Source organism: Hyaena hyaena, unplaced genomic scaffold (assembly GCF_003009895.1).
Source record: "Hyaena hyaena isolate Hyena2069 unplaced genomic scaffold, ASM300989v1 scaffold_213, whole genome shotgun sequence".
NCBI classification, from domain to species: Eukaryota; Metazoa; Chordata; class Mammalia; order Carnivora; family Hyaenidae; genus Hyaena; species Hyaena hyaena.
Genome location: NW_024080843.1, coordinates 2,315,392 through 2,339,425, shown reverse-complemented (window position 1 = coordinate 2,339,425; position 24,034 = coordinate 2,315,392). Strand labels below are relative to the sequence as shown.

At 42.4% G+C, this 24,034-nt stretch overlaps 1 protein-coding gene across 4 annotated transcripts in view; it reads right to left on the bottom strand.

The window, feature by feature from the left end:
* Positions 1-6,677, bottom strand: part of KLHL24 (kelch like family member 24) — a 44,314-nt gene extending 37,637 nt beyond the window's left edge. For 3 of the 4 annotated variants that reach the window (XM_039242328.1, XM_039242326.1, XM_039242329.1), the window contains exon 1: positions 6,306-6,677. The gene's annotated coding sequence lies outside the window, so the exon portion shown is untranslated. The other variant, XM_039242327.1, reaches the window with a different exon arrangement.
* Positions 6,678-24,034: the final 17,357 nt, after the last annotated feature.

Below are 24,034 nucleotides of genomic sequence, written 5' to 3'. Positions count from 1 at the left end.
GCGACATACAGAAAAATGAACCTGGGTCACTTTCTTTATACTATACACAAACATAAACTCAAAATGGATGAAAGACCTAAATATAAGGCAGGAAGCCTTCAAAATCTAGAGGAGAAAGCAGGCAAAAACCTCTTTGACCTCGGCCGCAGCAACTTCTTCCTCAACACATCTCCGGAGACAAGGGAAACAAAGCAAAAATGAACGATTGGGACCTCATCAAAATAAAAAGCTTCTGCACAGCGAAGGAAACAATCAGCAAAACTAAAAGGCAACTGATGGAATGGGACAAGATATTTGCAAATGACAGATCAGATAAATGGTTAGTATGCAACATCTATAAAGAACTTACCAAACTCAACACCCAAAAAACAAATGATCCAGTGAAGAAATGGGCAAAAGACATGAATAGACACTTCTTCAAAGAAGACATCCAGATGGCCAACCGACACATGAAAAAATGCTCAACATCACTCATCATCAGGGAAACACAAATCCACAATGAGATACCACCTCATACCTGTCAGAATGGCTAACATTAACAACTCAGGCAACAATAGATGTTGGCGAGGACGCGGAGAAAGAGGATCTCTTTTGCACTGCTGGTGGGAATGCAAGCTGGTCAAGCCACTCTGGAAAACAGTATGGAGGCTTCTCAAAAAATTAAAAGTAGAACTAACCTATAACCCAGCCATTGTACTACTAGGTATTTATCCAAGGGATACAGGAGTGCTGTTTCGAAGGGGCACATGCACCCCAATGTTTATAGCGGCACTATCAACAATAGCCAAAGTATGGAAAGAGCCCAAATCTCCATCAACAGAGGAATGGATAAACAAGATGTGGTATATACACACAATGGAGTATTACTCGGCAATCAAAAAGAATAAAATCTTGCCATTTGCAACTGCATGGATAGAACTGGAGGGTATTATGCTAAGCGAAATTAGTCAGAGAAAGACAAATATAGGACTTCACTCACTTGAGGACTTTGAGATACAAAACAGATGAACATAAGGGAAGGGAAGCAAAAATAATATAAAAACAGGAAGGAGGACAAAACAGAAGAGACTCTTAAATATGGAGAACAAACAGATGGTTACTGGGAGGGGGGATGGGCTAAATGGGTAAAGGGCATTAAGGAATCTACTCTTGAAACCATTGTTGCACTATATGCTAACTAACTTGGGTGTAAATTAAAAAATAAAAAAATTATTAAGAAAAAAAAAAAAAGGAAAGCCAGAAAAGTGCAACATTGTAAACCCATTATTTAAAAATGACTAGAAGAACGCCTGGGTGGTTCAGTCAGCTAAGGGTCAGACTCTTGATTTCCGCTCAAGTCATGATCTCACTATTTGTGGAGTTGGGTCTGTGTGGGACTCTCTCTTTTTCTTTGCCCATCCCCCACTCACATGGGCTCTCCCCCCCCAATAAAACTTAAAAAAAAAAAAAACCCTCCATGTACTTTTTATAAGTGTCAAATATTTCCTCTCTATATTCTTAAAAACTAATTTATTTATTTGAACCATTATATTTAATGACTTTTTAAAAACTATAAATTTACAGTCTTGAAATTTCAATTTAAAGCTTTACTCTTGGAGCAGTGAGTGGTTCCTGACCTGAAGCAAGTTTTACAAGTGTAGTATTTAAAGTTCAGTCTTAAAGTCTTTCTTTCTTTCTCTCTCTCTCTCTCCCTCCCTCCCTCCCTTCCTTCCTTCCTTTCTTCCTTCCTGGAGAGAGGATGGAGTTTATTTTACATAGCTGAATGAAAAACAATTCAAGAGATAGTAAGGGGCACCTGGGTAGCTCAGTCAGTTAAGCAGTTAAGTGGCTGACTTCAGCTCAGGTCATGATTTCGCGGTTTGTGAGTTCGAGCCCTGCGTAGGGCTCTGTGGTGACAGCTCAAAGCCTGGATCCTGCTTCAGATTCTGCATCTCTCCCTCTCTCTACCCCTCCCCTCCTCATGCTCTGTCTCTCTCAATAATAAGCATTAAAAAAAAAAATAATAAAAATTAAAAAAAGAAATAGTAAATAAAGATATTATCTTCAACATTTCTAATTTCTTTTCTATTCTTTTAAAGTTTATTTATTTATTTGTTAAAGTTTATTTATTTTGAGAGAGACAGGAAGAGAAAAAATCCCAAACAGGCTCCATATCCAGTACAGAGCCCCACACAGCGTTCAAACTCCCAAACTGTGAGATCATGACTTGAGCCAAAATCAAGAGTCAGATGCTCAATTGACCTGAGCCATCCATGCGCCTATTAAACTGTATTTATTTTGAGAGAGAGAGAGCATGTGAGTGGGTGAGGGGCAGAGAGAGACAGAGAGAGAGAGAATCCTAAGCAGGCTCCGTGCCATCAGTGCCGAGCCCAGTGCAGGGCTTGAACTCATAAACCATGAAATCATGACCTGAGACAAAATCAAAAGTTGAAGGCCTAATGAACCGAGCCACCCAGGCGCCCCTAACGTTTCTAATTTCTTAATGGAACCACCAAGAACATATTTACCCACCATAAGACACCAGAAACCAACTAACATTTAAATTTCTTTGTCTAGGTTTATAGCAATTGGGATTATCCCTAATGAGAGAAAAAAAGTAAGAGGTATCTAAGGATGAAAACTTTAGCAGCGCTTAATGTGTCAGACTTAATAATATGGTTCTATAATTAAAAAGAATACTATCTTCTCTCAAATCAGAACAAAAAACCCATAATTCTGGTTTCTTTTCCTTGCTTTAAACCTTTTGGTTACTAATATTTCCCAACCCACAAAGGAAAAAAAAAAGTTAATTATCAAACATCACAGCTAAGGCGCTTGGGTGGTTCAGTAGTTTAAGCGTCCGACTTTGGCTCAGGTCGTGATATCACAGTTTGTGAGTTTTATATGCATATAAAATCACACCTGCTATCAAGTTGCCCTATTGAGCCTACTCATGCTTCTCACTAGACTTAACATGTAAACTTAATGTCATCTGGTTTTATTCTAACATGTTTCTTTTAGGTATTTAATGCATGATTTTATTTTAAAAGCAAATTAAATCTGCAAGGACCCTACCTGGTGGTCTGCCACTCAAACAGGTTTGAGATCCAGTATTTTGTGCAATTTGTCAATGTATAAAAGTACTTGTAAGTCAGTGATTTTTATTTACCTGAGTAGTGACACAAATTATTTACAGAATAACTTTTAGAAACTACTCAGTACAGAGTAAAGCCTTGGGTGATGAATTTAGGCAGAGTGACAAATCCATAAATTAAAAGTTAGTTTAGCTATTGTGTTTTTTTGTTTGTTTTTAACTTTATTTATTTTGAGAGAGAGCGTGAGAGAGAGTAGGGGAGGGGCAAAGAGAGAGAGAATCCCAAGCACTCCTCATGCTATCAGCACAGAGCCCTATGCGGGGCTTGAACTCATGAATCATGAGATCATGGCCCCAGCTTGTGCTATCAGCACAGAGCCCTATGCGGGGCTCGAACTCATGAATCATGAGATCATGGCCCTAGCTGAAATCAAGAGTCAGAAGGTTAACTGACTGAGCCACCAATGAGGCTCGGGTATTGTTTTTAACAGGAGAAAGAATAAGGTTTTAAAATGTCAATAGTTGTCAGGTGACCACATTTTGTTTTAGTCACAACACAATCAGAATCATACAAAATCTATTTTTCATATATTTATATGGATATACTTATGAGGCTGCTTTATTTACATTTTTCAGTATATAGTCCATACCTATTTATTGAAAAAGGATGTCCCAAATTTCTAGGTAAAAGCATATACAAAAATAACTGGTCATTTAATAGTATTTATTTGTCATAGTCTTGACCTTTGGGTTTTAATGAAATAGCAGAAAAACAAGGAAGTTAAAAGGAAGTGTTTTGAAAAAGCATTAAGGTTTTAGCAACTTGAACAAAAGCCAAGAAAGATTATATTAAAGCTTATAGCCCTAACTCAGAATATTTCCTTTTTTTCTGTTCAGATCTAAGTTACTGGCTTTGTCTAGATATGGAAGCTGTTGAATGCTGATTTTAAAAAAGGTTAGAGGTTTGCATTCTGTACTTATTTAGATATGTCAGAGGCCCTCAACGCACAAGTGATGAGGGGTGTGCGATTTCAGAAGCTGCCCTTCTGGTGTAGTCATGTCCACTTGAATTTTAAAAATATATTAAGAATGCATAACAAATGAGAACTGTTCATATTCAATTTCTGCTTCAGCCAGGGAACTCAATCTACCTCCTAGAGAAATGCATTACTCTTGGGTGAATTCCTATAAACTTCCAGGAAAGAAAATGTGATAAAAGTCAAGTATCCTATTAATTCATGAAATTAGACAAACCATATCTATACTACACTATAGCTAAAATAATTGTTCTTGTAGATTTATTATTGTCTTCTTAATTTACACTTTTAAAATGTTTATTTGAAGGGTGGAAGGGCAGAGAAAGAGGGAATGAGAGTCCAAAGCAGGCTCCGTGGTGTCCCTCCTAAGCAGGGGTAGATCCCTCCAACCATGAGATCATGACCTGAGCCGAAATCAAAAGTCAGAGGCTTAACCCACTGAGCCACCCAAGCGCCCCTTAATTCACAATTTTAAAATAACATACTTGTAATTCAATCAAATTTTTAATTACAATGGGGATAAATATAGGAGTGTGCCACAGTCCTCCAAACAAGGAAAACAATGTAAACCGGGGTATATAAGACGCTTAACTTTTAGGACGATATCCTTAAGCTATCGTTTTTTGGTTTTGTTTTTTAAGTAGAATTCAAATTTTAATCTTAGTCAACACCGGGGAGATTTCAAACTATTTTACATTCCTGATAGAAATCAAGCTCGGCTGATGGACCTAAAAAGCTATAGCTGCAAATTTAAGAAGTAATTTTTAAAATGCTGCTTGAAAGCAAGTGATTAATCAATTGTGAACAGTCACTGACTCGGGCTGAGGGAGGCATCCTAAAATATGGCGTTATGGTCCTTATTTAGCTACTTATACGTTGTTTACAAAACCAGCAAGCACAAATTCGCATAAGGACTTCCTTCCCAACGCCTCGGTAATAAGGGGACACTAGCGAAAGGGCTCATTTCCCGGTCTTCCAAGGGCGGCCGCGCTGCGGTCTTCCGCAGTCCCAGAACTGCCTTAAGGCTCTGTCAGAAGCTGCGCCAGTCTCGGAGGGACAGTACCGAGGGCTCAGCCTCTCGCTCCAGTCCTTCCGCGCGGGAACGCGCGTCACTAGCCCCGGTAGGGCCGCAGGAGCACCCGAGGCGAGAGCGCGCGCTCCCGCGCGTCCTCCAGATCACCTTCAAGGGGGCGGGGAAGAGCTGCTGGGGCACAGCGGCGAGACAACCGCCAATAAACACTCGGAACTCGCCCAGCCGTCCCGCCTGCAGGCAGCCGCCGGCGCCCAATCCCCGCTGTGATAACAGTCTGGCCCAAGGGTCCAGAATTTGGGGGCGGGGACATTAGGAACTAAATTAAGAAACAGAGTCCTGGACTGGTAGGAAGGTGGGGAGGTTAGGCGGGGACTCCGCGGGCTGAACGCCGGCGCCCCCGCCCGCCCCGACTCCCCGGGGACAGTCGCTCCAGGGCTGGGTTCCCGGCGCTGGCTCAGCCGCCATCCGTGGTAAACAAAGGCTCGCAGGGGGTGGGGGCGGGGGTAACGGTCAGGTGACGGTGCCGAGCACATTTCGCAACCGCTTTAATGGGGCTTCTCTGGCCCGTTGCACTGGGACCCACCTTGACCCCGTCAGGCCTCCCCGACAGGACCAACGGTGGCCCCCACCAAACGAAAAGGCTTGACTTGAGACCTTCGCATTCTCAGTGCTTCCTTCGATTAAAAAAGAGCAGCGCCCCGTACAAAGCCCATCAGCAACAGGGGCTCATCTGCCCAGCCCTGCCCGCCAGCTGCTCCTGCCCTCAAGGCGAAGGGGTGACCCGCACCTGCTACCCCCAGCCCAGGCGGCCATGCTTCTCCCAACCCGCCCCCGGCGGGGTGCGCCAGCAGCGCCGCGGTTCCGGGAGGGTAGTGCCAAGAGGCGGAGGTGCCCTCCCTTCAGAGCTGCCGTTACAGAGCCGGGACTGAAGAACCTCCCCCCCCCTCCCCTGGGTGCCCTGGAGACGCTGCACCCCAGCCAGAGGCCTTGCAGCGCCAGCCTCAATCTCCCCTCAGACCCCACGTCTGGCTGCGAGACGCCGGCCAACACTGGCTTCCCCCCGCAGACACCCCAGTGGTCGCGACCTCGGTCGCCCCTCTGCTCCCGGCTCTGGCCGGTTCCTCGCCTTCCGGCTAGTCCCGGAGCTGTCAACCCCGGGTACCTCTCGGCGACGGCTGGAAACAGCCAGCAGCGGCAGCCCCCGCGTTCCCTCAGCGGCCCGCGGCGCAGCTCTCTCCACAGCGCCGGCGTCTCCCTCCAACCACCAGTGTCTGCCGCAGCTCACAACAAAGGAAACATGTGACCGTCCGGGCCAAAACACTGAGCGTCACCGACCCCTGGCCAATCCGAGTGGGCGCCCCCCGCTCTGGAGCACCCTGGGATATGTAGTTCCCACTCCTGGGGCGCCTACCGGGCCACTTGGTTTTCCCGCTACAGGGTGGGTGTCGGTGCCAAGTGTGAGGAGACCCAATCTAAGGGTTGCAAATTCGGAAACACTTTGTTTTTGGTAGAAACGGGTTACGGAAATACATCCGTGTTCGGGGCATCGTGAGAAACCCGAGTCATTTGTTTATTGCCACGTCCGCAGGCAAAAGCGCGTTACTGAGATAAAACCTTAGAGCGTGGGCCGAGGCATAGAAATCTTTTTATTTGACCCCTTTAAACACAATCTGGAAATTTGAGGGCGGGAGAGGTGAAAGGGACTAGAGCTCTGGTTTCTAGACAACTCAGGGAAACGGTCTTTCTCTGCCAATCTGTTCATATCACTCAACAAATGCTAGCGGTTACCTTTTTTTTTTGTTTGTTTATTTTATTTTATTTTTGAGAGAGAGAACATGAACGGGGGGCGGGGCAGACACAGAGGAAGACACAGAATCCCAAGCAGGCTCCAGGCTCCGAGCTGTCAGCAGAACCCCAGCAGCTCAAACTCGTCTAGAGATTACGACCTGCGGCGAAGTGCGGGGCTTAACCAACTGAGCCACCCAGGCACCTTTACCTTTTATTAAAAAAAATTTTTTTAATGTTTTATTTATTTCTGAGAGTAAAAGGGGGGGCAACGTGAGCAGGGGAGGGTCAGAGAGAGAGAGAGAGAGGGAGACACAGAATCAGAAACAGGCTTCAGGCTCTGAGCTGGCTGTCAGCACAGATGCCCAATGCGGCGCTCGAACCCACGAACTGAGATCATGACCTGAGCCGAGTCGGTCGCTTAACCGACTGAGCCACCAGGCGCCCACCTTTTATTTTAAACCTATGTGCAAGTGAACAACGTTGTCACAAATCTCTGTTTTCTCAGGCAGATAGATACCTCAAAAGACGTCATTTTGTCCTTTTGTTTCTGCAAATATTTTTTTCAACCACCTGATAATTTGAAACATTTAACTAGGTTTTGGCTTCTGATATTGGAATAACTTCTCTCCCTTCTATACTTTATGAATACAGTCATGCCTTTTTGTTAAATAATAGAATATGTTCCAATGACCAGAGGTGGAAATAATAAAGAAGGCATGTGTCCAAACCTTCTAAACATGCTTTTTAGGTCTCTTTTCCATCTTTTATTAAAAACAAAAATACTCGGGGCGCCTGGGTGGCTTAGTCGGTTAAGCGTCCGACTTTCGCTTAGGTCATGATCTCGCAGTTCGTGGGTTCGGGCCCCGCGTGGGTTCGGGCCCCACGTCGGGCTCTGTGCTGACAGCCAGCTCAGAGCCTGGATCCTGTTTCAGTCTGTGACTCCCTCTCTCTCTGACCCTCCCCTGCTCATGCTGTCTCTCTCTCTCTCTCTCTCTCTCTCTCTCTCTCCTAGAAATAAATAAAACATTAAAAAAAAACAACCAAAAAAACCCAAAAATACTCAGGGGCACCTGGTTGACTCAATCAGAATAGCACATGACTCTTAATCTCAGGATGGTGAGTTTGAATACCACTTTAGGTGTAAGATTATTTAAATTTAAAAAACTTGAAAGAAAATGCCTGTCATTAAGTTTATATATTAAGTATTTAATAAATATTGAGTAATATTATCAAGCTTCAGACTCAGTGCTATGCACTTCACATATATCCTTTAATCCTCATAATAACCCTGCAAAATAGGTGTTATTATACTAACTTACAGATGAAGAAACTAAGCTACAGATAGGATGAAGAGTTGTTCCCTGGTCACTCAGTTATTGAGTGGTGAAGCTACGATTTGCAGATACATACTTAAATATAGATAGATACTTTAAAAAGTTTTTATATTAATGTAGGTACATAATTATCTTTCTAGAAAGCTCATTTACCAAGTACATATCACAAGGCTAGTGGTAAAACAGCAGTCCCAGCTCCCATCCTTCCCTACTTCTCAGTCTCTAGAAGCAAACCACAATTATATGAGCTATTCTGGTTATTTGTATCTATATTTTCACATAACATGGCTATTTGTTAATAAGCTGCCATGCTTGTTCCCCCATCTTTCTAATATTATAATTTCTGGTTAAATTCTTATTTAATGTTTATGTTATGAAGACTGTGTATTATTCAGTGCAGAGTCAAATAATATACAATTTCTTCTCTCTTATGGCTTTTTGTTTTTCCTGGAGTGCGAACCCATGGCTCTCACTGCCTTTATAAAGTCCCAATTCCCTGGCAAAACATACAAGATCCTTCTTGATGCACCCTGGGGTCTACCTATGCAGCTTGAACACCAGCCTCAATGAACTACCCACAGCTGCCCAAAGGACTTCCTCTGTCTCCAGGGCATTTGCATCCATAGCTTGCTCCCTATGCCTCTTATGCCACCTCCATTACTTCACTGGGCTAACTCCTGCTTTTCCTCCCAGGAGTCCTAGGGAACTAAGTATCTCTACTCTGTCTTTCCACCGCACCCTTTCCTTACCTCCTTCTCAGCAGTTAACACGTTAATTGTCCATGTTTATTTACATGTCTTTCTCAAACTGAGATCCGTGAGGTCAGGGACCAAGTCTTTTATTATTTTTTAAAAATATTTTCTATACCTGGGGCGCCTGGGTGGCTTAGTCGGTTAAGCGTCCGACTTTCGCTTAGGTCATGATCTCGCGGTTCGTGGGTTCGAGCCCCTCGTCGGGCTCTGTGCTGACTGCCAGCTCAGAGCCTGGAGCCTGTTTCAGTCTGTGACTCCCTCTCTCTCTCACCCTCCCCTGCTCATGCTGTCTCTCTCTCTCTCTGTCACCTAGAAATAAATAAAACGTTAAAAAAATTAAAAAAAAATAAAATAAAATATTTTCTATACCCAATGTGGAGCTCAAACTCACAACCCTAGGATCAAGAGTCACATGTTCCCCTGACTGAGCCAGCCAAGTGCCCCAGGGATCATGTCTTACTCATTTTGTATCATAGCCTCCCTAGTAGATGTTCAATATGTTAACTGATGGAATGATCTCTACTTCTTGAGGTTAAAGGGATCTGAGTGAAAAAAATATTGCAGGGGCACCTGGGTGGCTCAGTTGTTTGAGTTCTGACTCTTGATTTTGGTTCAGGTCATGATCTCAGGGTTGTGGGATGGAGCTTCATATAGGGCTCTCAGCTGAGCATAGAGCCTGCTTCGGATTCTCTCTCTCTCTCTCTCTCTCTCTTTCTCCCTCTGCCCCCTTGCCCTGCTCACTGTCCCTCTCTCTCTCTCTCCGCCCTCCCCTGCTCATGCTCTCTCTCTCAAAAAGAAATAAACATTAAAAAAAAAAAGACAGAGAATAGCATAAATAAAAAATGCTTTCGGCCCACCCCACCTCCACCCCATTTTCCTCCAAAGACTATTTAACATCTTAGCAAGTCTATTACACAATACCACCTTGGAGTGTTGAGTGAAGGGGAGAGTAAACACAACATACTATTTGCTCTTGGCACCTGAGTCTCCTCCAGTCTTGAGGCCCACACCTTCCCTCTCTGGTGAGGTCAGATGTGACTCATCTCTGAAGCCCTTTGAATGCGGAGATCTGACTCTCCCTGCCTATATAGTTACCGGGAAAGGTTTGAATTGTCTTCTTGAGGTCTTACTCCCATCCCAACCCAGACAGTCTAGTCCCACTAGACCAGTTAAAGCTTAAGGTCAAACATAGTAGCATTAGGATTCTACAAGGAAAGATATAGCTGGAAAATTTTCCATTTTGAGATCTGGGAAAAGAGGTAAGTCTGCCACCTGGTAGGTGAGCTCCCTCTCCCCTTCCCTGAGTTTTCCCCTCATGAGCACAGTCTGCCACAAGGTGTCTTTCCTTACAGGTGAAACGAACCTGGCTTCTGCTGGTGGGTGGGGTGGCATTCCTTGCTTTGTTCTTGAAACTATCCCAGGTTGACGTCAATGAGATGCCAAGAGTTGGTGATCCTGTTCTCAAACTTGCTACACTAGTGCAGATAAAGGAGACTGGTCCTCATCGTTGATTCCTGGGCTCTGACTTCGGGGGGCTGAGGCCTAACTTGCACCCTCCCTGCTCTGTGATGCCAGTCTCTGCTCTACTCTTCATTCTTCTGCCCTGAGGACATCTGATTTCACCTCCCTTTCTGCTTCCTTAATTAATTCCCCAGTAGTGAGAATTCAGATGTTTCCTTTGGTCCCAGAAGAAACCTGACATTTTGGAAAAGTTTCGTCATAAGTTACTCCTGCCCTGATTGCCCTAGGTAAACCTGATTCTCCAAGGACCATTCCCCCCCACCCCCCCACCATAGGACCTTTTCCCATGACTTGCTGCGAAACCCTTTAAGGTATGAACATATATGAAAAGTGTTTTCTTTTGTTCGTGGCCTCTGGTCCCATGCTTAGGCCAGTTTAAAAAATGACTCTTTCCACTCTAAGCTCTGCTCATCAATCTGTCCCACAGATGGCTGTGAGTCCATATAGAATTCCTGCTGTGGCCCCAGTGGACTTTGATGCCATCTCCAGTTTCTTGCTGCCCTGTGACATTTAAGAGGCATATATAATTCCAACTTGATCTTTCTCTGCTGTCCCTAGCACTGCTCTCCTTCCAAATGACTGCAGTTTCTGAGAGTGTCTTGTCCCTCTGTGGTTCCCTTTTGCCTGATTGGAAGCCTTCCCAGGAATTCTTCAACAGGTATGAAAGGGCTGGACTTGTCCAAGAATATCTGCAGCAGACCATTCCTGTTCTTGAAAGACCCCATCCAGTTTCTTAAGAAACTGTGTCTGTTGAGGCTGGCACACTAATCTCCAGCCTGAGAATTCTCACTTTAGTAGGTTCACTTGAGGCTTGCTCATCAGATCCTCTGTCTGTGTCATTCATTTTGAACAGTGCAACCTCCTCAAAACTTTAATGCAGACCTCAGAGCAGTTCCCACACACTGACAGGCCAGGGACCACCCTAATTTGTGCTATGCCATTTTTCACTCCTTACATATGCTCAGCACTCTGCCAGTCATGTCCTTTTTCTGCCTGTGAAGACTGAAAATGTAAATATTTCCGGTGGGGTTTCAGAGTTGAAGAGTCTAGGTCAAAATTTATCTTTGTTTCTTAGTAGCTACATATCCTTGAGTAAATTACTTTCTCTTTCCCAGTTTCCTCATCTGTGAAAATGAGGATAAAAATACCTACCCCATAGAACTGTTATGAAGATGAAACGAGAAAAACAAAATATATATATAGTGCCTGGAATATAGCAAGGGTTCAATAACAACCAAAGCTGTTGCTGTTGTTATTATTGTCCCCTCCCCCACCAATTCTAGCTAAGTCCTATATGCTGTGTCCTTTGTTTTAAGAATAGGAAGGGTGGGGCACCTGGGTGGCTCAGTCGGCTAAGTGGCCCACTTTGGCTCAGGTCATGATCTCGAGATCCGTGGGTTTGAGCTCCCAATGGGGCTCTGTGTGGACAGCTCAGAGCCTGGAGCCTGCTTCAGATTCCATGTCTCCCTCTCTCTCTGCCCCTCCCCTGCTCAAGTTCTGTCTCTCTGTCTCAAAAATAAATAAACGTTAAAAAAAGAAAAGAAAAGAAAAGAATAGAAGGAGTGAAGGTACCTGGGTGGCTCGTCGTTGACTCTCTTGATCTTAGCTCAGGTCATGATTGCAGGCTCCTTGGAATCAAGCCCTGCAGTTGAGATTCTCTCTCCTCTGCCCTCTGCCCCTCCCTGTGCAGGTGTGCGCTCTCTCTTTCTCTCTCTCACTAAAAATAAAAAATTAAGAAAAAAAAAATAAGGAGGGGTAAAGACTGAAAGAAAGGAAGTATAAAAGAACTTATAACCTCTAAATTATCCATATATGAAAAACAAGCCAAAGCAGCCTTTCTGAACATTCACCAGGGTCCTGTCCTCTAACTTCTTTTGTCTTTTCCAGTGGGCATTCGGAAGATTTAAAAAAAGAAAGAGATTGACTGCCAGATGTAGGAAAGCAGATTGCCTCTGCTCTAAAATATCCACCTTCAAAGGCCACGTAACTGTGATTTCCTCTGAGTTGCAGATCAAGAGGCTAGTGGTCAGGGGTTGAGGGAGACCTATGTTTTTTTTCAGTAAGTTTTTGACATTAAGAAAAAACAGCAACTATGTACATATATACACTTTTCAAATCAAACAAAAATATTTTTAAAAACTCTTGCCTGACAAATGTGATCAAATAAGCTCCTGTGCTCACTACTGTGCAGTCTCCTTTCCTTCCAGCCCAGATCTCTTTGTGACTGGCCTAGAAACAGCAAGGCTCCTAGGTCACCAGTGCACAGGGACAGAATACTCTTGACCCTGCTTGTAACAGCATCGCAAACACATGCCTGACATAACTTGTGTAGCCAGCCTGGTTCTATTACTGGTACATGAAAGTTTTGCTCCTGCAGCAAATCTCTAAATTTAGATGCTTTTCAGGATGAACTCTGAATGATCTTTGTCCTGAAGATGAGTAAGGAATTGGAGGGCACCTTGCTTTTTATTTATTAATTCAAGTACCAGAGTAGGTGTTCCATAATATAAAACTTGTGAAGATTACCATATTAATGGAAAATAAAATAAAACACAGAGAGTATCTAACATTTCTCCTTTACAGAAATTTTACCCTGGAATTTACCCTGGCTTCCTTTTTTTTTTTTTTCCACTTGAGTGTGCAGAGCATTACCATATTATTACCATATTACCATATTATAGTAATAATACACCATAGTAATACTTTGCACACTCAAGTGAAATGAAAACAAGTCCAGGGTAAAATTTTTTTATCCTGGTAGCTTTATGAAGGTGTTTAGAATTAATACATTTTAGGAATTTAGTTCTCATATAGTGTCAAGATGCTTTAATAAAAAACCAGCTCCTTGAAAGACCAGCTACATCAGGATATCTCTCTCTCCTCTTTCTCTCTCTCTCTTTTTTTTTGGCGGGGAGGACAGTCAAGGTATTTTTATTTATTATTTTTAAATTTCTACTAGAATATATTTGATAATTAAAAATTATATTGGGGCTCCTGAGTGGTTTCATTGGTTAAGCATCCAACTTCAGCTCAGGTCATGATTTTGGGGTTTGTGAGTTTGAGCCCCATGTCAGGCTCTGTACTATCAGCTCAGAGCCTGGAGCCTGCTTCAGATTCTATGCCTTCTTCTCTCTCTAACCCACCTGGCTCACATTCTGTCTTTCTCTCTCAAAAAAAAAAAAAAATTAAAAACATAATAGTAATAAATTAATTGCATATATTTAAGGTATATAACTTGATGATTTAATGTACATATATGCTGTGAAATGATTACTACAAACAAGCTAATTAACATATCTATCACCTCAGATAGTTACCATTTTTTTAAAGATTTTATTTTTAAGTAATCTCTATGCTCAATGTTGGGCTCGAACTCACAACCCTGAGATCAAGAGTCACATGTTCCACTGACTAAGCCAGCCAGGCTCCCATAGTTTTCTTCTTCTTCTTTTTTTTTTTTTTTAATAAGAACACTTCAGAGCTTCCCTCTTAGGAAATTTCAAGAATACAATAAAGTATTGTTAACTATGGTCACATTGTTATACATTAGGATCTCAGAACTTAATTCATCTTGCATAACCATAACTTTGTACTTTGGTCAACATCTTCCCATCTTCCCAGCCCCCAGCCCCTGGTAATGCTATTTTGTTCTCTGCTTCCATAGCTTCAACTTCTTTTAGATTCCATATATAAGTGAGATTATGCAATATCTGTCTTTTTGTGTCTGGCTTATTCATTTAGTATAATGTCCTCCAGATTCAACAATGTTGTTGCAAATGGCAGGTCTTCCTTCTTTTTTTGAGGCTGAGTTAAATATATAGTATAGTGTTCACACACACACACACACACACACACACACACACACACACACACATCAGGGTGTTTTCATGGAGTTTCAAGAAGGTAACTTTGGATTCAGATGGACTGGGTTCAGATCCTGACTCTGCTACCGCTAGTAGGGTGATGGTGGATGGTTTATTTAACTGCTTTGATGCTTTGTCTGAAAATGCATTCTAATAATACCTTTTTATTATGAGAATTAAATGACAGCTTATAAAAAGAGCACATAGGCCTCAATAAAGGATGTTATTCAGTCAGGACATAATGGTAAGTACTATTTGTCAAGATATAATGATAAATCCTGTTATGACAGGAGCTAACTTTGTGTTGATGTATCCTAGTGAAGAAAGATTCTTCCTGTTTAACAAGGAACAACATGGGATAATAGAAAAATATATATATACAGGGGCACTTGGGTGGCTTAGTCGGTTAAGCGTCCGACTTTCGCTTAGGTCATGATCTCCCGGTTTGTGGGTTCGGGCCCCGCGTCGGGCTCTGTGCTGACTGCCAGCTCAGAGCCTGGAGTCTGTTTCAGTCTGTGACTCCCTCTCTCTCTGACCCTCCCCTGCTCACGTTGTCTCTCTCTCTCTCTCCTAGAAATAAATAAAACATTAAAAAAGAAAAAGAAAAAGAAAAAATATATATACAGAAAAAAGAAGGATCATGGTGGGCCCATACCTTACCCAGTCACCCTGGACAGATCACCTAATCTCCTTGGGCCCCAGTTTCATCTCTAAAAGGCACAGTGCCCTTCACTCATGAAGGCATTTGGCTAAACTGTTTCCAAAGGCTTGTCTAGTTTTCAAAGTCTGTGTTTTTCTTTATTGAAAGGACTTCATTGGAAAAGTTCTTTTAGTTAAAGAAGCACCCAAATTAGGACATACCTACAGGTACAAAACATTCTTTGGGAAGGAATTGGTTGGATAAGAGGCTACACATGACCAGAAATCAGGTTCCAGGTCTGGGAGTGGAAAACCTGCTTGACAGGCTAATGAGATTGGGGAGGATAAACTGAATGTGGCTTCTCCAACGGACCTTCGAAATGACTCTCCCACTCATGAAGCAGTGCTCCCCACGAAACCTCTTCAAGCTGCACCCCTGGCTGAGCACCTCCTCCCTATGCAGTCCCCACTCCTAAGGGAGAGCCTGAGCCAGCCTTCCCTTTCTCCTAGTCACCCCCGTCCTGTGCTGAACTCCAGTTTGCCCCACTCACAGCCTTTCTTGTGGGACTTATTGCCTCCCCAGATTCAGCCCCCAGCTCTTATTATTTTTAGCTCTCAACTCAGGGACTTTTTAGTGTAAACAATCACATGCACTAGGGAATTTATGACATTACTGGCTTGTGCTCGCACTCTTACCTTCTCATTAAAAATCCCTTGCTGTAAAAACAAGAAACGAATATTTTTTAAAATTCCCTTTTCCCCAATTTAAAACTATTACATGCCTAGAAGACAGTTTTAGAAAGGACAAAGAAGAAATTGGATATTATCTGCGTTCTTCCAACCCAAAGATAGCTACTCTTAGCAATCAATACATTTCCCATCTTTCACTTCTTTTTCTTTATATTAATGTATCTACAGCTATTTATACATATTTTTTGCATATTTACGTTAACACTATACATACAAAATAAACTCTTATGTATCAACATTAAATATACAGCTTTCTATTTCCTTCTCTCTGATCTGTTTTGATTTTCAACCTCTCGGCAGTCCCAATGACACTGACCTGTAGCCTGGAAATAGCTTCCATCAGCAGTTATTACTAAATAATTGAGATCAGTTGGAGTTTTATATGCTAAAAAAAGATGTCTCTCCCCAAATTTAGGGTGATAAAAGCTCATCAACTCTGCAAACATGAATTCAATTTTTATTTTTGATGTTTTTTGAATTTCCTAGCATACAACTACTTTAGTGTTACCTGATATTTCTAGTTTTATTTTTATATTCATCCCTCTCCTTTTTTAGTAAAAAGGAAGTTTTCAATAAGATTAAAATCTTTCATTAAAATATAATTCACAATGTCACTATGCTATCAATACCACCATTTCATATGTATTTCTAGAGGCTCAGAATTTGTTTACATAGTATTTCATATATTTTTTTCACTTAAGACTGTACTGGGAACATATTCTATGTTTTATTAACTGTACCCAATTAGCTTCATATTAACAATGATAACAGTAATGGCAACATTTTCTAAGCACTGCTCTAGATGTTTGTTAAATGCTTTACTTGAAATATCTTATTCAATCTATTGTTAGCTAGCCCCATTTTACAAATGTGAAAACTGAGAAACAGGAACAGTAACTACTTTGCACAAAGGCTGAAGCTTAGAAAAGCTGACTCTAGGGTCTGTGCTCCTTTGTGAACCATTATATAGTTCTATAGTTCTTTGTGCTTCATAACGTGCACTGGTAGATGTGCTCTACTTTGTTCAGTTACTCCTTTGGTTTTGGATTATATTACATCTAGTTTTTTTCCTCCCCCAATTTTGATAACTCTGCAATGGACATCTTTCTGCATATAGATTTTTGCTTCTACTGCAGGATTTTCTTATAATGAATTCTCAGAAATGGAAAGGGAAAATCATTTTGTTCAAAAATTTTATTCAAGGGGTGCCTGGGTGGCTCAGTCGGTTAAGCCTCTGACTTCTGCTCAGGTCATGATCTCATGGTTTGTGAGTTCAAGCCCTGCACCAGGCTCTGTGCTGAGAACTCAGAGCCTGGAGCTTGCTTCAGATTCTGTGTCTCCCTCTCTCTCTCTCTGCCCCCTCTGCCACTTGTGCACACTCTCTTTCTCTCTCTCTCTCGCTTTTTTTTTTTTTAATTTTTTTTAATGTTTTATTTATTTCTAGGAGAGAGAGAGAGACAGCGTGAGCAGGGGAGGGTCAGAGAGAGAGGGAGTCACACACTGAAACAGACTCCAGGCTCTGAGCTGGCAGTCAGCACAGAGCCCGACGCGGGGCTCGAACCCACGAACCGCAAGATCATGACCTAAGCGAAAGTCGGACGCTTAACCGACTAAGCCACCCAGGCGCCCCATCTCGCTTTCAAAAATAAATAAATAAACTTAAAAAAAATTTATTCAGGAGGCACCTGGGTGGCGCCAACTCTGGATTTCATGTCATGTCATGATATATTAATGTATCTATAGCTATTATACATATTTTTTGCATATTTGAGTTAATATTATACATAGGAACAGGTCCTACTTAAGACTGTCTCTGCCTCTTCCCGGTGAGCATTCTCTCTCTCTCTTAGGAAAAAAAAAGACTCCCTTTCTCTCTCTCTCCCTTGGCCCTTCCCCCACTCTCAAAAAAAATTTTTTTTAATTCAAAAGGACTTTATTGGAGGAGCTGTTAGGAGAAGATAAGGAGAATTTATTCAGTTCTTTTGCCACAGGCTCTGAGCCTGAGCACCCCAAGTTTGTAGTGTGGGGTAGAGGACATGGCACTGAGGAATCTTGTCCCTTTCAGGCTGTGTTTGGTGTCTCTCCTGTTACTGGACTTTCTATTCTTATAACATTTATCACAGGCATTTTAACTTGTTTCATATTGTTACTCCCACTTAAAAGCACTGTTTATTTTTCTTCTTTGTACCCAGGACTTCGTGTAATGTCTCATACATAGTATGTGCTTAATGGATCCTTGTCAAGTGAACAAATGAAGACTAGAGAAAGAACTCTCTTAACTGTGAACTCTCAGTTTCAATTAAATTAATTATGATGGTAAAGATCAATACTTTGTTAAGGGTATGTATTAAGTACTGGCTAATAAGGGTATTAATTAAGTGTTTCTACTTTGGTGCTTTTGGGGCCTTGCCTGCTAGAAGGTGCTGTCCCTCCTGGGGTTAGCAAACTCCTACAGACAGCAAACAACTTCACTAGGAGAGTATCTTTCATATGTAAACCGACCAAATCCCAACCAGTGCTTCTCATAGGGCTCTCACCTTTGGGCCATTCCCCCACCACCCCTTCATCACTCCAGGGCTAGGTGCGTGGCTACTAGAGACAGCCCCAAAATTCTAGAGTCTGTTGAAATTACTCGAACTAGCCAATCCTAAATCTGACTACACTGCCTCACCTATTCCTTTCTGTTCTGGGTCATGTTTTCCCCTTGCTTCCTCTACCTCCTGATATATTCTAGTGCTTCCGCATGTGGCCCCATGTGGCATGGTGTACCCCCTTTGTGGGGAACTATGAGTAACTATCTTTTCAATGACAGTTAACTGCTCATGTGTTGGCCTCACTATACTTTTTATTAATTAAAAAATTTTTAACATATTTTTAAATTTTTTTAATCTTTATTTTTGAGAGAGAGAGAGAGCAGCATGGGAGAGGCAAAGAGAGAGACACAGAATCTGAAGCAGGCTCCAGGCTCTGAACTGTCAACACAGAGCCTGATGCAGGGCTTGAACCTATAGACCGTGAGATCATGACCTGAGCCAAAGTCAGCCGCTTAACTGACAGAGCCACCCAAGTGCCCCCTCACTATTCTTGAATAATAATGAAACCTACATTTTCAAACAGGGTACTAAAGTTGACAATGACTGAGATAATGGCTGAAACATTGTGACAATGTAGGCCTGCAAGATGTAATTGACAGTAATAATGGCATTAACTATAGGTTATGATGGGTATCAGCGGCATGATAATTATGATAATTAGTAGCAATGATAATTTTATAATCTTACAGAGCACTTCAATAATCTCAAAAAGTAATAATAATCTCACTGCTTTACACTTTCATGCATATTAATTAATTTGCTTTTCATAACGTGTATCTTCAGGTGACATTATTATCCTGTCTGATTATAGAATGGGCTAGGTCTTCTGGTAAGTTCATAGAACCAGAAATAAAACTGAAGATCACCAGAACCCATCTCCTCATTGTAAAGTTGAGGAAACCGAGGCCCATGGAGGGGGTGATGGTTAATTTTAAGTGTCATTTTGTTTGGGCCATGGGTTGCCCAGATATTTGGTCAAACATCATTTCTGGGTATTATCTGTGAGGTGTTACTGGATGAGATTAACATTTGAATCTGTGCACTGAGTAAAGCAGAATTTCCTAACGTGGGTGGGCCTCATCCAATTGGTTGAAGGCCTTAACAGAACCAAATAGATGAAGTAAGAGAAAATACTTTTTCTGCCTGATTGTCTTTGAGATGGGACATTGGTCTTCCCCTGCCATTGGGTCAGACTCAGACTGAAACTATACCATTGGCTCTTCTGGGTCTCCAGCTTGCCAACTGCAAATATTGGGGCTTCTCAGCTTCCATAATTGTATGAGTTGATTCCTTATTATCTATCTATCATCTATCTATCTATCTATCTATCTATCTATCTATCCCTATTCATTCTGTTTCTCCAGGAAATTCAGACTATAACAGAGGGGAGGAAAGTTCTGACTTTGTTTAATCCCATCCCTCTGAACTGTCATCCTAGATGTCCTCTGCTGACTAAGCCCAACTTAAGTTAGGAGCCATCTCAGAGTCTGACAGGAAACAGGGCAGAGCCCCAGCACCCAGTGGCTTGGGATCAGCTTCTAAGGTTCCCTGCCTATTGAGGTCTGGCTGACACCCCTTGGTTAGCACCCAAAGTCCACCCTATTTACCTTGGGCCAGACCTGACCCAAGAGCCCAGGTTGAGTCCTTTCACCTCTGCTCACAATATTTCACAACAGAACCTCTCACTGCTCTTGAGATAGTATCTGAGGAAGACAAGACTCTCCTGCAAGATAACTACCTTTTTTTTTTACATCTTTTTAAAAAATGTTTTATTTTAATTTTGAGAGAGAAAGAGACAGAGTGTGAACAGGGGAGGTGCAGAGAGAGAGAGGGAGACACAGAATCCAAAGCAGGCTCCAGGTTCTGAGCTGTCAGCACAGAGCCTGATGCGGGGCTTGAACTCACAGACTGTGAGCTGAAGTTGGTTGCTTAACTGACTGAGCCACTCAGGCATCCCATAAGATACCTTCAAGTTAGTGGAATGCCAGGCTGGCTCATCCCCAGACAGGGGATCAAGGTCGTTGAGGTTTTAAGACAGGGGCTTGGATACAAGTCATTCCCATTCTTTTAGTAGGTTCAGAATGGAACCGGCCACTAGACTAGGATATACAAGGCTTAATTATTGGTCTAGGTACCTCAGATTGCCCCGAAGGGAAATTTGCCCTATAGTGGAAGGTTAGGCTGAATTTGCAGCCTAGAAGAGGTAGAGTTTAAAGCACTGCAGAATACGGAGCTGGGCAGTGCTGCTGGAGACATTTTCCTCCAGCAAATAATTACCCAAATTTTATTAAAAGAACCGTTGGGGACATCTGGGTGGCTCAGTCAGTTGAACATCTAACTTGGGCTTAAGTCATGATCTCACAGTTCGTGAATTCAAACCTCAGAGGGGGCTGACTGCTGTCAGCACAGAGCCTGCTTCAGATCCTCTGTCTCCCTCTCTCTATCTGCCCTTGCCCCATGCAAGCTCTTTCAAAAATAAATAAACATTTAAAAAAAAAAAAAAAGAATCATTAGGAGCTGAGGCATTTAATGTCCCACCGGTGGATCTGACCCCATTTAGAATCAAAGAACTTTTTTTTCTTTTTTTACCAGAGAACTTTTATATGAGACAAATTTAATGGTAACAGCAAAGCTTGGTGGGAAAAGAGAGGCAGCAGCAAGTTCAGACGAAGAGAAATGGCAAAAATAGAGAGCACTGGAATTGTCTGAGCTAGTTTCTATGCTGTTAACTATAGCCAGGAGCTACTCTAACTCCTGCTGATGTCACCACCAGAAATAAAATCTGACTTCTCCTCTGGATTGCAACCTTCGCTAACAAATGTTGTGTCTATAAAAGTGTGCTGAAGCCATGACCGAGAGCTGCTGTGAGGGCGCTGGCTGGGTTGGTGGCCAGCAGGGGCAGGGAGCAGGGAGTCGGGGGGGGGGGGGGGGGGGGGGGGGGCGGGGGGGGCATGGTGGAAGCCAAGGGCTGGGTCAACAGGCTCAGACAGGATTTGAGGTATCAGATCAGTAAACAATCAGAGGGAAGCTAGGTTCCCTGGTTTATAAAGAGATTCTGGACCAGAAGTGGAGAAGGCAGAAATGGAGGCTGGGGGACAGACAGCATCAGCATTAGGAAAATTTCAAATTTCCCTGAGAGAAGTCAGAGCCCTATAGCCTTGGATCAGGTTTTTAAAAAATGAAATTGAATTAATTTTATTATTTTTTTGAGAAAGAGAGAGAGAAAAGGTGCACACATGCTGGAGCAAGGGAGAGGTAGAGGGAGGGGGAGAGAGAGAATCTTAAGCAGGCTTTACTCCCAGCTCAGAGCCTGATGGGGGCTCAACCCCACCCCCTGGGATCATTACCTGAGCCTAAATCAAGAGTCTGGCACGCAACCGACTAAGACACCAAGGTGCTCCTTGCCTTTAAAAAAATAATCTCTACACCCAACGTGGGGATGGATGTATGACCTCAAGGTCAAGAGTCACAGCCTCCTCTGACTGAGCCAACTAGGCACCCCTCTGTCTCCTTGCTCTTACCTGTTGGTCATCTCCTTTCTGTGCAGTGGAGAGTCTGAGAGAAAGGAACATAGGAAGAGACTGGACTTTCCTTCCTCTACCCTATCTGGTGCTGTTTGGTCAAGAGCCCAGCCCATGTTCTGATCTTGTCCTGATCTCTTAAACTTGAATTCCTTTCCCTGGAAGCAGTGGGCTATAGAAAAATCTTTGGGTTCTGGAGTCAATAAGAACTGGATTCAAATTCCAGTTCTGGTACTTACTAGCTAAGTGATGTTGGACAAAATTCTTTGATGTGTCTGAACTTCAGTTTCTGTATCTGTGAAATGGCAAAATAACAGGGATTTGGTGAGGATTAGATGAAAGAGAAAATGGGGGTGTGTGGGTAGCTCGGTCAGTTGGGTGACTGACTCTTGGTTTCTTCTCAGGTCATGATCTCACGGTTTGTGATTTTGAGCCCAGCATCGGGCTCTCTGCTGTCAGCCCAGAGTCCGCTTTGGATCCTCTGCCTCCTTCCTCTCTGCCCTTCCCCTATTTATGCTCCTTTTCTCTCAAAAATAAACAAATATTTAAAAAAAACAACAACAACAAACCAACAACATGAAGCATAGGGCCTGGTGTATGTGATGTATTTAACAAATAATAGTCCTTTCCTGTTGTTTTTTCAGTTGTGAAGGGGCTAGATTGGGTCTGGAGTTGCCATCTCAAATGAGGCACTGGAATCATTCCCATAACTGGAGTATTACTTGTGTGACAAGAAGGTTACACATTTTCTCTATGCCTTTGACATTTTGTTCCTCAGCCTAGAGCAGTGATTCTCAGACATTACCAGGCACCAGAATCACCTGGAGGATTTGTTAAAACAAATATTGGTGGGCCTGATTACCTAGAATTTCTGATTCTATAGGTTTGGGGAAGAGTCTGGGACCTTGTATTTCTAACAAGTTCTCAGTTGCTGCTACTGCTGCTGGTCTGGAAACACATTTTGAGAAGTGCTGGCCTTAGGTCTCAGATTTGATTTTTATTACCTCGAGAAAGTATTTTTTAATGCTTTATTTTTTTAAAGTAATCTCTATACCTAATGTGGGGCTCAAACTCACAACCCCAAGATCAAGGCTCACATACTCTACCAACTAAGCCAGCTACGCACCCCTAGAAAGTCTTTCTTAAACCCGAAGTCCAAACTAGACATTTATCCTCTGTACTTTCTTTTTTTTTTAAATTTCAACGTTTTTACTTTTTAATTTTTTTCATTTGAATATATATTTTATTTAGAATGCAATACTAACAGCATGATGATGAACTGTCACAAACTTATACCAAGAAGCACACAATCTTTCAAATGTGTTGTTTTTCACAAGTAGTTTAAGTATAGCGTTATTGTTATTTGGTATGAGAGTCAAAGACGATATTTTGATTCTTCAGCTCTGGAGCCTTTAGTAACATCGAAATAATTGTCTAGTCAGGCAGAGGAGAGAAATTCAAAAGCAGTTTCTTTTTCTTCTGCCAGTTCCTTTGCAGTTAGATCCATCTTCTCATGAGAGAAATCATTAATAGTGATTTTAAATATTTTTTTAATGTTTTTATTTATTTTTGAGACAGAGAGAGACAGAACATGAGCTGGGGAGGGGCAGAGAGAGAGAGGGAGACAGAATTCGCAACAGCCTTCAGGCTCTGAGCTGTCAGCACAGAGCCCGATGCGAGGCATAAACTCACGGATTGCGAGATCATGACCTGAGCTGAAGTCAGACGCCAAACCAACTGAGCCACTCAGGCACCCCTGTACTTTCAAAGCTCCCTGGGCTTGCTTGCTCATAGGACTTATCACAATGTTCTGTAATTGTCTTATTATTTGTCTTATTACTTGTCTATATCTGTAATTACTTTAGAAAAGTGACTATGTCTGTCCTGTTCATGGTTGTATCTTCAGGGCCTTGCTCAGTACCTGGTACATAATAGGTACTCAATAAATGCTTGTTGAATGGATGAGTGAGCTAGACCCTGGGTAATTGGAACACAGAGCCTAGTGACTCATGAGAGTGAGGCAGTTAAAGGGAATAAGTTTTAATGGCCAATGGCCAGACAAATCTAGGAATTTAGTGCCGGGGAGATAGGCAGAGCATTACAGGAATTATTGGTATAAGTTCTGGACC